This window comes from Puma concolor, chromosome B3 (genome assembly GCF_028749965.1).
Source record: "Puma concolor isolate L17-30 chromosome B3, mPumCon1.1.hap2, whole genome shotgun sequence".
NCBI lineage: Eukaryota > Metazoa > Chordata > Mammalia > Carnivora > Felidae > Puma > Puma concolor.
In genome coordinates, this window is record NC_141672.1 from 125,497,582 (window position 1) to 125,508,695 (window position 11,114).

General features: G+C 40.3%; 1 pseudogene; it reads left to right on the plus strand.

Moving 5' to 3' along the window:
* The first annotated feature begins 8,127 nt into the window (after positions 1 to 8,127).
* LOC112855500 (centromere protein K pseudogene) lies at positions 8,128 to 9,003 on the plus strand (annotated as a pseudogene).
* Positions 9,004 to 11,114: the final 2,111 nt, after the last annotated feature.

Consider the following 11,114-nt stretch of genomic DNA (forward strand, 5'->3'; position numbering starts at 1 on the left):
ACAGGAGATGAAGAAGCGGATTGTATAATAATTACAGGGTCTATCCATCAGGAAGAACTAACAATTATAAATGTCTATGCGCCGAATACGCGAGCCCCCAAATAAATAAAACAATTAATCACAAACATAAGCAACTTTATTGATAAGAATGTGGTAATTGCAGGGGACTTTAGTACTCCACTTACAGTAATGGATAGATCATCTAGACACAGGATCAATAAAGAAACAAGGGTCCTGAATGATACATTGGATCAGATGGACTTGGCGGATATATTTAGAACTCTGTATCCCAAAGCAATAGAATGTACTTTCTTCTCGAATGCACATGGAACATTCTCCAAGATAGATCACATACTGGGTCACAAAAGAGCCCTTCATAAGTATACAAGAATTGAGATCATACCATGCATACTTTCAGACCACAATGCAATGAAACTTGAAATCAACCACAGGAAAAAGTCTGGAAAACCTCCAAAAGCATGGATGTTAGAGAGAACACCTTACTAAAGAATGAATGGGTCAACCAGGCAATTAGAGAAGAAATTTAAAAAATACATGGAAACAAATTAAAATGAAAATACAACAATCCAAATGCTTTGGGATACAGTGAAGGCAGTCCTGAGAGGAAAATACATTGCAATCCAGGCCTATCGCAAGAAACAAGAAAAATCCCAATAAATCTGACAGCACACTTAAAGGAAATAGAAGCAGAACCAAACCCAACAGAAAAAGAGAAATAATAAAGATCAGAGCAGAAATAAACAATATAGAATGTAAAAAAAAAACTGTACAGCAGATCAATGAAACCAAGAGTTCATTTTTGAAAAAATAAACAAAATTGATAAACCTCTATCCAGGCTTCTCAAAAAGAAAAGGGAGATGACCCAAATAGATACAATCATGAATGAAAATGGAATTATTACAACCAATCCCTCAGAAATACAAGCAATTATCAGGGAATAATATGAAAACTTATATGCCAACAAACTGGACAGCCTAGAAGAAATGGACAAATTCTTAAGCACCCACATAATTCCAAAACTCAAACAGGAAGAAATAGAAAACTTGAACAGACCCATAACCAGTGAAGAAGTTGAATCAGTCATCAAAAATCTCCCAACAAATAACATTCCAGGACCAGATGGCTTCCCAGGGGAGTTCTACCAGACGTTTAAAGCAGAGATAATACCTATCCTTCTCAAGCTGTTCCAAAAAATAGAAAGAGATGGAAAACTTCCAGACTCATTCTATGAAGCCAGAATACTTTGATTCCTAAACCAGACAGAGACCCAGCAAAAAAAGAGAACTACAGGTCAATATCCCTGATGAATATGGATGCAAAAATTCTCAATAAGATACTAGCAAATCAAATTCAACAGCATATAAAAAGAATTATACACCATGATCAAGTGGGATTCATTCCTGGGCTGCAGGCCTGGTTCAACATTCACAAATCAATCAATGTGATACATCACATTAATAAAAGAAAAGAACCATATGATTCTGTCAATTGATGCAGAAAAAACATTTGACAAAATTCAGCATCCTTTCTTAATAAAAACCCTCGAGAAAGTCGGGATAGAAGGAACATACTTCAACATCATAAAAGCCATTTTTGAAAAGCCCACAGCTAATATCATCCTCAGTGGGGAAAAACAGAGCTTTCCCCTTGAGATCAGGGACACGACAGGGATGTCCACTGTCAGCGCTGTTGTTTAACATAGCATTGGAAGTGTTAGCATCAGCAATTAGACAACAAAAGGAAATCAAAGGCATCAAAATTGGCAAAGATGAAGTCAAGCTTTCACTTTTTGCAGATGACATGATATTATACATGGAAAACCAGATAGACTCCACCAAAAGTCTGCTAGAACTGATACATGAATTCAGCAAAGTCGCAGGATACAAAATTAATGTACAGAAATCGGTTGCACTCTTATACACTAATAATGAAGCAACAGAAAGACAAAGAAACTGATCCCATTCACAGTTGCACCAAGAAGCATAAAATACCGAGGAATAAACTTAACCAAACTTGTAAGAGATCTGTATGCTGAAAACTATAGAAAGCTTCTGAAGGAAATTGAAGAAAATATAAAGAAACGGATAAACATTGCGTGCTCATGGATTAAATAATAAATATTGTTAAAATGTCAATACTACCCAAAGCAATCTACACATTCAACGCAATACCAATCAAAATTGCACAAGCATTCTTCTTGAAGCTAGAACAAGCAATCGTAAAATTCATATGGAACCACAAATGGCCCCGAATAACCAAAGTAATATTGAAGGAGACCAAAGCGGGAGGCATCACAATCCCAGACTTTAGCTTCTACTACAAAGCTGTAATCATCAAGACCGCATGGTAGTGGCCCAAAAACAGACACATAGACCAATGGAATAGAATAGAAATCCCAGAATTAGACCCACAAAAGTATGGCCAACTAATCTTTGACAAAGCAGGAAAGAATATCTAATGGAAAAAAGACAGTCTCTTTAACAAATGGTGCTGGGAGAACTGGACAACAACATGCAGAAGGATGAAACTAGACCACTTTCTTATACCATTCACAAAAATAAACTCAAAATGGATAAAGGACCTGAATGTGAGACAGGAAACTATCAAAACCCTAGAGGAGAAAGCAGGAAAAAACCTCTGACTTCAGCCACAGCAATTTCTTACTTGACACATCCCCAAAGGCAAGGGAATTAAAAGCGAAAATGAACTATTGGGACCTCATGAAGATAAAAAGCTTCTGCACAGCAAAGGAAACCATGAACAAAACTAAGAGGCAACCAACGGAATGGGAAAAGATATTTGCAAATGACATTTTGGACAAAGGGCTAGTATCCAAAATCTATAAAGAGCTCACCAAACTGCACACCCGAAAAACAAATAATCCCGTGAAGAAATGGGCAGAAAACATGAATAGACACTTCTCTAAAGAAGACATCCAGATGGCCAACAGGCACATGAAAAGATGCTTAATGTCGCTCCTCACCAGGGAAATACAAATCAAAACCACACTCAGATACCACCTCACACCAGTCAGAGTGGCTAAAATGAGCAAATCAGGAGACTATAGATGCTGGTGAGAATGTGGAGAAACAGGAACCTCTTGCACTGTTAGTGTGAATGCAAACTGGTGCAGCCGCTCTGGAAAACAGTGTGGAGGTTCCTCAAAAAATTAAAAATAGATCTACCCTGTGATCCAGCAATAGCACTGCTAGAAATTTACCCGAGGGATACATGAGTGCTGAGGCATAGGGGTACTTGTACCCCAATGTTTATAGCAGCACTTTCAACAATGGCCAAATTATGGAAAGCACCTAAATGTCCATCAACTGATGAATGGATAAAGAAATTGTGCTTTATATACACAATGGAATACTACGTGGCAATAAGAATGAAATATGGCCTTTTGTAGCAATGTGGATGGAACTGGAGAGTGTTATGCTAAGTGAAATAAGTCATACAGAGAAAGACAGATACCATATGTTTTCACTCTTATGTGGATCCTGAGAAACTTAACAGAAGACCGTGGGGGAGGGGAAGAAAAGAAAAAAAAAAGAGGTTAGAGAGGGAGGGAGCCAAAGCATAAGAGACTCCTAAAAACTGAGAATAAACTGAGGGTTGATGGGGGGTGGGAAGGAGGGTGTGTGATGGGTATTGAGAAGGGCACCTGTTGGGATGAGCACTGGGTGTTATATGGAAACCAATTTGACAATAAATTTCATATTAAAAAAAAAGAAATGTATAATGGTACATCTGCTATGGGTAATAGTGTTTCCTAATGTATATATATATACACAACCCTAACCCTAGCTAAGGCTCTCTCCCCATGGGGACCCAATACCAAAGTCTGACAACACCATGTGCCTGGGGTCCAGAAGTGGTGCAGGATCACTCGGCATAGAACCTGGAACATCACCATGTTATTTTCAAGGCCCAGCTGTAGCTGCCGGAGAGGATTCCTGAGGCCTACCCGACCAGTGGCCCATACAGTTGTCTGGCCTTGGATCCCAAATACTAATCCTGAATGGCACCCTCCCTTGTGCCTTCCACTCAGCCCTTCGGGGAGACAACTGCATGTGTATATATATATATACACACACACACACACACACACACACACACATACACACACACATATATACACATTACATATATATACACATTACATACATATATATACATTACACATATATATTACATATATATGTATACATATATATATATTTTAGGAAACACTGTTACCCATATGTAGCATATAAATGCAATGGAATATTAGTTTCAGAAAGGAAGAAAATTCTGTCATATGCTTCAATATGGATGAACCGTGAAGACATTATGTCAGTGAAATATGCCAGATAGCAAAGGACAATGTTGTATGATTCCACTTATATGAAGTATCTAGAGTAGTCAAATTTATAAAGACAAAAAAATAAAACACTCATTTCCAGGGGCTCAGGATAGACAGGAAGGAGAATTATTGTTTAATGGGTACAGAGTTTTAGTTTTGCAAGATGAAGAGTTCTGGAGATGTATGGTTGATGATTGCAGAGCAATGTAACACATTTAATGCTACTGAGCTATATACTTAAAAGTGATTCAGATGGTAAATTTTATCTTATATGCATTTGACCACACACACACAGATAGTACAAAGCATTATGACAAATTAGAAAGTTAGGAGATTCATGAAAATCAAGTCCAGATGCAAATTTTAAAGTACTAAAAAATGTCACTCTGTTATACATTTCCAGGGACATTGTTTTGGATTTTACTTTATAAGTGACTGGTAAAACATTTATTTTTTTCTATCAACAATTCTGAAAAAAAAAAAAAACAATTAATTCTATTGATTATTAATACTAACTAAAGTTGTTTTGGTCCCTACTCCCCTGGCCTTAATCGTCACTAATCCATTGATCCAAACTTATGCTACACTCAAATCTGACTGTTTCCACTGAGATTCTGGTTTCCAACCCTCTCACCGTTTTTACCAGATATCAGGAATCTGGGCTCCCTGAAAGTTAATATGTAATAAGATTGGCCTTGATGACAAAGGGCTTGTTAAGCTATCCCTGATTCATAGAGACAAGTTTTAAGCAAAATATAACAGAATATAAATAATTATATGTTTTAGGAGGATACTGACTCATTATTACACAATTCACAAGATAGTCACGGACATTTTCAGTCAGAAGAAGCAGGAAGGCTGCAAAATGGAGAAATAATATAACCAACACAAAGAATGAACATCTACAGTTCACTTTTCCTAAAAGCAGGAGGAACCTTCTCATACTTCACCTTATTTGGGGGCAACTTTTCAGATTCCATTGGTCTGAAAGCTCTCCTATTTGAAGTTTCCCTTGATTACATTTGCACCGAACAAGCCACATGTTCAAGTATGGGAGCAAAGCAACCTCTAATCCAAATAACTTGGTATAGGTCACTCTCCTTGAGATGTTTCATGACTTCTCTCTCTTCCCAATACTGTCCTCAAAACACTCCCTACTTCACATTCAAGACAAGAAACAGTCCCCATTCCTCCATGGTCCTGTCACATCTGAATCTCAGGTCAGACTCTTGCATCTAGCCTAGGACTTTTCTCTCCCTCCTTATTTTAGTTTGGACAGTACAAACTTCAGGAAGCCTTTCAGGAGGTTTTCAGAGGTAGAGACACCTTAACACAAAGCACATTCCATATGCTAGTACTTCTATCTGCATTTCAAATAAACACACCAATTAAACATTAATCTAATGTCCACCAGAATGTAACCTCTAAGATAAAGGGGTCTTATGTTCCTAACTTGTGATCTCCCACAACATACACACAAGTAATTGAATGACTACACCTACATGGACATTCAACAATAGTTTAATTATATAAATCAGGGGTTAGCAACCTTCTTCTGTAAAGAGCCAGGTAGGAAATATTTTAGGCTTTAAGAGCCATAGGTCTCTGTTGCAACTACTTTGCTGCTACAGTGCAAAAGCTGCCAAAGACAATGCATAACCAAATGGACATAATTGTATTCCAATAAAATTCTACTTATGGACACTGAAATTTGAAGAAATAGTATCCTCTTGATTTTTCCCAGCTACTTGAAAACATAATCAATTTTAGCCCACATGCCACATACATACAGGTAGAAGTCTGGATTTGGCCACAGGTTGTACTTACTAACCGCTAGTATAAATGAATACAGTTTGAACCAGTTCCAAATGTGTCTTTATGATCCAATTCTTTCTGTTTTTCCAGTTATCCTGTAGACTTCTCCATATCTTACCAGAGGACTAACCCAGTAACAATCCTTCAATGCATGCCATGTATCCTCCATTCCATGGGGCCTAATAACCCATCAAACCCCATACCTTGTCTCTCTTCTCACTCCCTATGTCTGTGAAACAGATATTTTCCCTTTTTGGAAGTATCTCCAAGCTTAGTCTCCTGGCCTGTGAACCTCCATAAAATCCACCCCCTTTCCATACCCTGGAGCCCTAACCCAATCATGTCTTCCTTAAGAATCCCTAGCTGGGTGTCTTCTGCTAGGGTCTCAAACAGTACATTCACAAACACACTGTACTTAGCTCATCATCCTTTCATAAACAGTAGATTGTCTGACTGCTTGCCTTCTCTCTTTTCCAAATCAGCTCCCCATAAGAGCCATAGATTTCTTACCAACAATTCCACAAATGAGCTGACAAAAAGTGAATTTTCAATCATCATTTTAGAATCAATGACTCTCACTGCTGGGAAACACATTATACTAAAAAAAAAAAAAACTGAAACAAACTTGAAATCATTTGGTATATGCGACGTCATTGCTAGTAAAGACAGGGATAAATACAGTATAGTAAGCTTATGAGAGGATTGTCACCAGGCAAAACTAAAAAAAAATAGAAGTAGCAGTGGCTCTGTGGTGGTAAGAGATAGGCTGGGGAGAGTACCACAATGGTTGAAACTTGCTACCAGGGCTGGCTCATGGCTCATAGAATATTGAGCTGCAACCCTAAAGGTGAGACCTTACCTTTGGGGAACTTGCTACCTTTGTACTGTGATTTATAATATATATCTTCACCCCCTTTCTGGCACAGAGCTCCTAAAATTCTTGGAATTTCCTGTGATGAGAGTGCTAAAATTACCTTTGGTTATGTTAATGAGGTAACATTAGAAGGTCTGGAAAGAAGGGGTCTGGTTTGGTTGCCAGAACCATGTGATTAGAGGGTTGGAATTTTCAGTCCTATGTCCCTGATATTGTGGGAGGGGGAGATGGGCTGAAGATTAAATTATTAGCCATTGTAAACTGATCCAATCAACCATTCATATGTAATAAAACCTCCATAAAACCCCACAAAGTTAGGGTTAGGAGAGCTTCCAGGTTGCTGAAACAATGGTTCCATGTGCAACGTTCTGGACCCAAACTCCATGGAGAAACAAGTTCCTTTGTTTGCGACTTTGCCATGTGTGTCTTTCCATCTAGCTATTCATTATATCTTTTGTAATAAACTTGTAATCTGTGAATAAACTGGTTACTTGAGTCTTAGGAGTCAATCTAGCAAATTAATCCCACCTAAGGAGGAGGCCATATGAATCTGAATTACAGCCAGTTGGTAAGAAGCACAGGTAACAACCTCAATTTGGAAATTGGCATATGAATGAAGGGGTAGTTTTGTGGGTCTGAATCCTTAACCTGTGGAATCTGATTTTATCTGTGGATAGATTGTGTCAGAATGGAGTTCAATTATAGGTCACCCAGATGGTCTCCAAGAATTGCTTGATGGTATGGGGAAAAACTCCCCACACATTGGAATCGTGTTCAGAAAACTTAATACTCAATATTCAGCTAGCCTTGAGTACCACTCTTCTCTAGCTCCCACACCAATGCCAGTTCCAGAACCCCACTGGTTAGGAGAGAAAGACAAAAGAACTAATTAACTTGTGGGCTTCAAGTACTCAAAATTTTTTTTTTAAATATATGAACTTCTTTATTTTCTATAACATTCTCTGAAAAGAGTAAGAAAACTGATGCACAGATAATTTGACTGAAGTTCCCACACCTTTTTTTTTATTATCATTATTATTTTCATCATAAGGCTAAGAAGATCACAAGCGTATGCCAGTGAATTGGCAAGATCTAGATCCAGATAGTATAACAGATGTGGAAGATGTTAAGATGCTTAAGAAGAATATGGGGCACCTGGGTGGTTTAGTCAGTTGAGTATCCGACTCTTGATCTCTGCTCAGGTCATGATCTCATCATTCATGAAATCAAGCCCCATGTTGGGCTCTGTGCTGACAATGTGGAGTTTGCTTGAGATTCTCTCTCTCCCTCTCTCTGCCTCTCCCCCACTTGTGCTTTCTCTCCCTCTCTCTCAAAATAAATAAACTTTTTTTTTTTTTAAGGTGGGTAAGTAGAGCTTATTAAAGAATGTGAAGAGAGACACCTGGCTGGCTTGGTTTGTAGAACATCATGCCACACTTGATCTCAGGGTTGTGAGTTTGAGTCCCACATTGGGTATAGAGATTACTTAAAAAAAGAATATGAAGGAACATGTAATGATATGACAGAATGTTAGAATACATTATCACTTGTTGGAATGGAGATAGTCACCAATTCAAATGCTCAATAAACATTAGTTATTCAGATGAAATGTTTGGCCACTGAACTCAGTTAATGGCAGAAACTCCTGAAATAATTCCACTGAATGAAGATGATCTGGTAACATAAGGAAGTGTTCCAAAAATTGATACCTGATCTTGAAATGATACTCTACCATTTAGTCAAAGAACAAAAGGTTAAAGGGAGACTTGGAAAGAGAATAAAGGGTTGGATAAACAACAACAGATACTGAATCTCTTCATGTAATACACAATGAATTTAAGCATCACATAGTGACATTTTCTGAATTGAGAGTTTGATAAGCTTAAAACAAAAATGGTTCAAAGAGGGTGCCCTGCTGTCTCAGTTAGTAGAGCATGTGACTCTTAACCTCAGGGTGATGAGTTCAAGCCCCAGGTTGGGCATAGAGCCTACTTAAAAAAATGCCTCAAAAAAAAAAAAAGTATATGAGAGTATCTCATGAGTATCTATGAGACCATTTCCCTCTACCTGATAGATATAGCAAAAAGAAAAAAAATTCAAGAATCAACTGCATAGGGGCAACTGGTTGGATCACTTGGAAGAGCTTGTGACTCTTGATCTTGGTGTCATGCAAGCCTCACATTGGGTGTAGAGATTACTAAAAAATAAACAAACAAACAAAAGAATCAACTGGGGGCGCCTGGGTGGCTCAGTTGTTCAGGCATCTGACTTTTGATTTTGACTCAGGTCATTGAAAGGGCGGGCCTATGCCGGCTGACTCCATCTTGTTCTGTGTCCTTCACCTTGACCACACCTCCAACCCTCCCCCCACCTGCCTAACAGGACTCGGACCCTTCCCCAGCCAATCGGCTGAGGCCATAGCCATTACCTCACCAACTGCCCCTAGGCCCCAATAAAACCTTTGTCCTTTTGAAAGTCACTCTCTCTCCCTGGTATCCCACCACTGTGTCGGTGCAGGTAGGGGATTGAGTTCGAGCTAGCTTGAATAAAGGCTCTTTTGCTTTTACATCGGACTCGGCTCCCTGGCGGTATTTGGGGATCACGAATTCTGGGCATAACATTTGGGGGCTCTGCCCGGGATCCCCAAGACCCCTGAGGAACCCCCGACCCGGAGAGCCTGACTGGCCACTGTTAGTGTCTGTTTGTTCTGTCTCTTCTGTGTGAGCTCATTTCTGGAATTCTGGTAGTGCCCGACGCGGTCTAAGTGGACGCACTGGAGGACCACGGGCCGGGAGTTTCGGAAGACGTTCCGATCCTCCCTTCTGGAGAGACGTGGAATCCCCTCAAATGTCTAAGCTAGCTCTCAGTTTTGCTTCCATGGAGTTGGAAGACTTTCTAGGGGCCCTCTGTTTGTCTGTTTTTGTGTTTCTCTGTTTTGTTCTGTGGACTTACTGGACGGACCTTATGGGACAGACTCAGACTACTCCTCTAAGTATTATGATTGATCACTTTAAGGATGTGAGGGGAAGAGCTAACAACCTCAGTGTGGAAGTCTGAAAGGGTTGGTTGCAGTTTTTTTGTTCTAGCGAGTGGCCAACTGTCAATGTCGGATGGCCACCATAGGGGACCTAAGACCTCCCTACCATCCACCGAGTAAGGAGTATCATCTCTCGGCCTAAGACGGGCCATCTTGATCAGCTCCCTTACAGTATCACTTGGCAGGACCTTGTAGAAGACCCACCCTCTTGGCTTAAGCCCTTCCTAGACCCTGTCCCTCTAGAGCCAAAACCCATTCTTGTTTTGCAGGGGACAAAGAAGAAGAAAAGTCTTACCCAGCCTTCAGCACCCCTCTACCCTGTCCTACAGGGGGGTACTGAAGAAGAATTAATTTTTCCTCCCACGTATAACCCCTCTAGGATGCCGGAAGAACACCATCCTCCCCCTCCGGGGGAGGCAGACGCTGTTCCGAGAGTGGGAGGCGGAAACGCTCCAGTGGGAAGCCTGCCCTTTACCAGACAAAGGGCTCAGAGGGAGCAATCCGCCTCTGCCACTGACTCCACTATTCTGACCCTGTGAGCCACCGGACCCCAAACGCGGAGGGGAATCAGCCCCATCACTATTGGCCTTCAGCCACTAGTGACTTCTACAATTGGAAAGCTCAGAATTCTAAGTTTTCTGAGAAACCGGCAGGGCTTATTGATTTATTAGACTCTGTTCTTTTTACCCATCAGCCCACGTGGGACGATTGCCAGCAGCTTTTGCAGGTCCTGTTCACGACTGAAGAAAGAGAAAGAATCCTCAATGGGGCCCGAAAACTAGTTCCGGGTGCAGATGGGAATCCCACCACCAACCAGGCTCAGATAGATGCCTCCTTCCCCTTAACTCGGCCCCAGTGGGATTTCAACATGGCAGAAGGTAAGGAGAGGCTCCGGGTCTACCGCCAGACTCTAATGGGGGAGGTCTCCGAATGGCTGCTAGAAAGCCAACCAATTTGGCCAAATAGGGAATGTACAACAGGGAAAAGATGAATCTCCGGCTGCCTTTTTAGAATGGATCAT